This window comes from Zootoca vivipara, chromosome 8, assembly GCF_965207765.1.
Source record: "Zootoca vivipara chromosome 8, rZooViv2.hap1.1, whole genome shotgun sequence".
Classification (NCBI taxonomy): Eukaryota; Metazoa; Chordata; class Lepidosauria; order Squamata; family Lacertidae; genus Zootoca; species Zootoca vivipara.
In genome coordinates, this window is record NC_142591.1 from 49,382,235 (window position 1) to 49,388,234 (window position 6,000).

At 49.7% G+C, this 6,000-nt stretch overlaps 1 protein-coding gene across 9 annotated transcripts in view; it reads right to left on the minus strand.

Annotated features, from left to right (window-relative positions):
- PCMTD1 (protein-L-isoaspartate (D-aspartate) O-methyltransferase domain containing 1) overlaps positions 1 to 6,000 on the minus strand; it is a 37,183-nt gene that overhangs the window by 21,350 nt on the left and 9,833 nt on the right. The window lies entirely within an intron of this gene.

Below are 6,000 nucleotides of genomic sequence, written 5' to 3' on the forward strand. Positions count from 1 at the left end.
ACAGGTTGTAATAATAATAATAATAATCTAATTGAACACAGGGTAGGGAAGGTAATAATATTAATTTGTGCCCAATATTTTGAACAATGCAAGTATGAATCAACCCAAGTGTTTGGTGTACAACTAAAGTTCTTATTGTTTGTAACTATGAGCCCTAATAGGTCAAAGTAATCCATACCAAATAGGGCAAGGTCAAAACAAATGTACATTTGAAAATGTACATTGATTCTCAGGTGGACATTGCCCTATTAAAAGAAAGGAGCACATCCATATGAAATACACAGAAAAACGCTCAGAAATGGAAATGGAAAAGGGAAAAAGAAAGTTGTTTCACAGCCACAGTACCATCAATCAATACAAAACATGAGTATAACAGTACTGTATTGTGTTATTCTAACTGAATATAAGGATGCACAAGTTGGCACTCAGCCTCCTGTCTAAATCACTACACCCACTAAAAGGAAAATATAGGATAAGCCCTGGATTGTATGGTGATTTTAATTCTATTATCAAAGTCTGGGGGAGGGCAGAGACTTCATGCAGTAAAAGGTTGGGTTGAGTCTTGAACTGCCCTGAGAAAAGTATCTTGTATTGTTCTTAGAAAAAAGACAAAGACAAAGCATGTAACCAATCTCTATTTTTGTTTCAAGGTTGGTGCAGGGAGACACCAGCTAACAAGGTACAGAGAAACCAAAACAAGGCACTTGTTTGATTCACTCTTTAACACCCAGTTAGCATCAAGGAGCTTAATTATTCAGTTTTCGTCTACAGTTTTCCCCCTGAAAACCCTGCATATTGAATACTATTTATCTTTCAAATTTCCATGGAGCAGCAGCAGCTACTACAGTGTTTCTCCTAAAATAAGCCATACACCAAAAATAAGCCATACACCGAAAATAAGCCAGTGATAGGCAGTTTAACCTTGTAGGTTAAACTGTACCATACTAATAATAATAATAATAATGATAATGATAATAATAATAATAATAATAATAATAATAATAATAATAATAAAGACATCTCCTGAAAATAAGCCACCGTGTTTTGGTTTTTTTTGAGGAAAAATAAATATAAGACGGTGTCTTATTTTTTGGAGGAACACGGTATACATGGTAGTGAAGGGGCAAATATGGCATGTAAAACTTGCAAAGAGATAAATTAATCTTGTTAGTCCTGAAAGGAAAGTGATTTATTTTCAAAAAGAAGTTGAGCTATATTCTTTTCGGTTCACACATTACATTAGCTTTTAAACAACTGTCGGCTGCTCAGCCAATGCATTAAAGTATGCATTATGGGGGATGCATTGAAGTGTGCATGGGTAGAATAGTACAAGAGAGGCAATGACAACATAAGGGCCAGCTCCAGGACTGCCCCTACCACAAAGGACATTGGTCATGACCTGCCCTGTGGGAAAGAAGAAGAAAGATGGAGGCGGGCAAAAATAACACCAGGATGAATGGAGAACAAAATCAAGGTGGCTTATAAACAAAATGAAAGCCTTTAACTTATATAAAGCAACTTAAAATGAAACTTTACAACAAATTCAGACAAATAATGTTATTATATGCAATAATACTGACAAACAAGTATGCATATATAGATCAATAAATAGACAAACAGTTAAGTACATTATTTTGGGCAGGAGACAAGAGTGCATAATCATATTTATAGTATGCTGCAACAAAATTCCTTTACTGATGGAAAAAATACATACCCTTAGTCTTCCAAAATGCAGAAATACAGAGCCCCCAAATAAGTTTTCTTCCGACAGTGATAATTTGTTCCCTTATGCCCTTCAATATCTACCACTGAAGAAGACTCCATAATCAAAACATGCCTCAGTTAGACATTGGCATCTGTCTTATGCAATTTGCACTTATACACATACATACATACCGTGTTTCCCACATTTTAAGACACCGTCTTATAATTTTTTTACTCAAGAAAATAAGCCTATGGCTTATTTTCGGGGGGTGTCTTAGTATGGTTCCTGCCTCCTCCTGCCGCGACCGGCGTTGCTGCTGCTGGGCTGGCAGCACTCTGCGAAGGCAGGAGAAGCCGGCCAGACCGCTGGGGGGGTGGGGTAGAAAAAAGTTCGGAGCGCGTCCCAATGGCAGCACTCCTCATGCGCCACAAAAGCTACCAAACAACTGGGGGGGGGAGGTTAAAAAGGTGGCCGGAGCGCAGCCTTATGGCAGCGCTCCTCACACACCACAAAAAAGACGCAGAAAACTGGCAAACAGCTGGAGGGGGCTAAAAAGCAGCAGCGGCCACAGCTTTAAATGGCTGGATCGCGCCTTCCGTCCCGCGCTTGCGCTGCGCGCCAGGTTTTGCCCGATCCGTCGGGGAGCAGGGAGCGCTCAGAATCTGGTGAGGGGGGTCTTTCTTCCCATTTGGGCGCCCGAGCATCGCCGCTCGAGAGGCCGGAGGCTCTCGGCGGAGTGGTCTGGAGGAGCGAACGCAAGCTCTTGGCTGGCTGGCTCGCTTTCTTTTTGTTGCTCACGGAAGGCGGAAGGGGCCAGCAGGGCTCCCGCCACCGTCAGTCGCCCCGCCGCCCCTCTGCCTTGGGCCATGCAGCCCACAACGTTCCGGCAGCGCGGCTCCCGCTGCCGTCAGTCGCCCCAGCGGCGCGGAAGGGCCAGCGGACCCGGCCGCCGCTCTGCCGTGGACCATGCCGCCGCTCTGCCGGCCGCCGCTCTGCCGTGGACCATGCAGCCCACAATGTTCTGGCGGCGCGGAAGGGGCCAGCAGGGCTCCCGCCGCCGTCAGTCACCTCCGGCCGCTGCTCTGCCTTGGGCCATGCGGCCCCAGAACGTTTCGGCGGCGCGGCTCCTGCCGCCGCCTGTCACCCGCCGCCGCTCTGCCTTGGGCCATGCGGCCCCAGAACGTTTCGGCGGCGCGGCTCCTGCCGCCGCTTGTCACCCGCTGCTGCTCTGCTTCGGGCCATGCGGCCCCACAACATTCCGGCAGCGCGGAAGGGGCCAGCAGGGCTCCCGTCACCGAGGGGTTTCCCGTCACCGAGGGGTTTCCCGTCACCGAGTGGGGAGGCTCCCAGCGCGGCTCGCCTGGCGACGCCGAAAGAGGGCCGAGCGCGCGGTGCTTGTGCCTCCTCCTGCTTCTCCCCCCCCCCGCCCGTGTGAGAAATTAGCAGTTGAGGGCGAGGACGGATAGAGAGCTGCACGGCGCTTCAGCAGCAGCAACAGCAGCAACCAGTTCCAGGTGGCTCGGGGTATGGCTTATTTTCGGGGTATGGCTTAATTCCGCAAAAGTGTAAAAATCCTGCTACGTCTTATAAAATGACTACGCCTTAAAATAGGGGAAACACGGTAGTTCCTTAAGCTTTTTTGAAATCAGCCTTCTTAAAGTCCAGGGTTCATGTCTGACTACACTTAGCTTTCCCTTGCCTCTGTATTATGAAACCAAAGAAGACATCCTCACTTCCTCCCAATGTTCCCAGTACTTCAACTTGGTTAATCAGTTCCTCCTTCTTTACCGTGTTTCCCACATTTTAAGACACCGTCTTATAATTTTTTTACTCAAGAAAATAAGCCTATGGCTTATTTTCGGGGGGTGTCTTAGTATGGTTCCTGCCTCCTCCTGCCGCGACCGGCGTTGCTGCTGCTGGGCTGGCAGCACTCTGCGAAGGCAGGAGAAGCCGGCCAGACCGCTGGGGGGGTGGGGTAGAAAAAAGTTCGGAGCGCGTCCCAATGGCAGCACTCCTCATGCGCCACAAAAGCTACCAAACAACTGGGGGGGGGAGGTTAAAAAGGTGGCCGGAGCGCAGCCTTATGGCAGCGCTCCTCACACACCACAAAAAAGACGCAGAAAACTGGCAAACAGCTGGAGGGGGCTAAAAAGCAGCAGCGGCCACAGCTTTAAATGGCTGGATCGCGCCTTCCGTCCCGCGCTTGCGCTGCGCGCCAGGTTTTGCCCGATCCGTCGGGGAGCAGGGAGCGCTCAGAATCTGGTGAGGGGGGTCTTTCTTCCCATTTGGGCGCCCGAGCATCGCCGCTCGAGAGGCCGGAGGCTCTCGGCGGAGTGGTCTGGAGGAGCGAACGCAAGCTCTTGGCTGGCTGGCTCGCTTTCTTTTTGTTGCTCACGGAAGGCGGAAGGGGCCAGCAGGGCTCCCGCCACCGTCAGTCGCCCCGCCGCCCCTCTGCCTTGGGCCATGCAGCCCACAACGTTCCGGCAGCGCGGCTCCCGCTGCCGTCAGTCGCCCCAGCGGCGCGGAAGGGCCAGCGGACCCGGCCGCCGCTCTGCCGTGGACCATGCCGCCGCTCTGCCGGCCGCCGCTCTGCCGTGGACCATGCAGCCCACAATGTTCTGGCGGCGCGGAAGGGGCCAGCAGGGCTCCCGCCGCCGTCAGTCACCTCCGGCCGCTGCTCTGCCTTGGGCCATGCGGCCCCAGAACGTTTCGGCGGCGCGGCTCCTGCCGCCGCCTGTCACCCGCCGCCGCTCTGCCTTGGGCCATGCGGCCCCAGAACGTTTCGGCGGCGCGGCTCCTGCCGCCGCTTGTCACCCGCTGCTGCTCTGCTTCGGGCCATGCGGCCCCACAACATTCCGGCAGCGCGGAAGGGGCCAGCAGGGCTCCCGTCACCGAGGGGTTTCCCGTCACCGAGGGGTTTCCCGTCACCGAGTGGGGAGGCTCCCAGCGCGGCTCGCCTGGCGACGCCGAAAGAGGGCCGAGCGCGCGGTGCTTGTGCCTCCTCCTGCTTCTCCCCCCCCCCCGCCCGTGTGAGAAATTAGCAGTTGAGGGCGAGGACGGATAGAGAGCTGCACGGCGCTTCAGCAGCAGCAACAGCAGCAACCAGTTCCAGGTGGCTCGGGGTATGGCTTATTTTCGGGGTATGGCTTAATTCCGCAAAAGTGTAAAAATCCTGCTACGTCTTATAAAATGACTACGCCTTAAAATAGGGGAAACACGGTACATACATACATACATACATACATACATACACCCGCCAATATTACTGTATATGAACATGTTATTGGCCGCTTAGCTATGAGATGCAATTATTTTTATAAAGTTTCAAAATGTTACAGGCCTATATTTTATTTATACACATTGAGTTTGTTTTGCATTTGTAAGTATTGGTCAGGCATTATATTTCTATGTGACAAGGCTGGAACGTGATTGACTACAGGATAGAAAAGTTCCTTTTTTAAAGAGTGCTTGGCCACTCTGCATCCTCCCTTACCTGTTTCTCCTTATAATTATAACTGTATCTGCCATTCCTCCAAAGAGCTTGGGGTGTTATATATATGGTTCTATACCTATCCTATGAAGTAGATTAGGGTGAATGGGGATTTGAACCAGGGTTGCTTTGATCTTACATTAATGCTAACTACTACATCCTGCTGGCTTTTAACACATTTCTATGACATTTATTTATCAGCTTTACTGCTCAATTGCAGTTGTCCTGGGATCACAAAAGTAAAAGAAAGTGCACTCTGGCTTTTGACTCTGGCACTGGCAGGCTGCAGCCCCTGCTTTACAGAAAGATTGTGGCAAAGAGATGACCAGTTTGATCTCATACAGCAGCCAAAGTGCATGCTACTCCATCCCTGGCAGAAGGAATCCACTGTTCCAACTGCCAGTTGCCTCAGGACTGCAGAACTGAATGAACGTACCTATTAGCCAGGGAATCAAAGATGATGAGGTGGGGATGGACATGCATGTATTAGAATCTATTGGAAGGATCATCTGTCTATTGCATGTCTATTCAATGTCAAATCTAAAGTATGATATTAAATGTGTGATTTAAAGGTTAGAGGTTGGTAATGAGAATCCCAAAAGGCTCCTACGGTACCCATCTCAACTATCTTTCATAATACAGGCACTCGAGGTAAAATACAGAATACTGATGTCTAATTTATTATCCTAAAAAAAGGATAATAGCATATGTAGGAAAATGCACCTGCCTATAACTTTAATTATAAAAATCAGTATTATAGGGGGTACAAAGATTGCCTAGCCATACAATATGAATCAATCTCTCA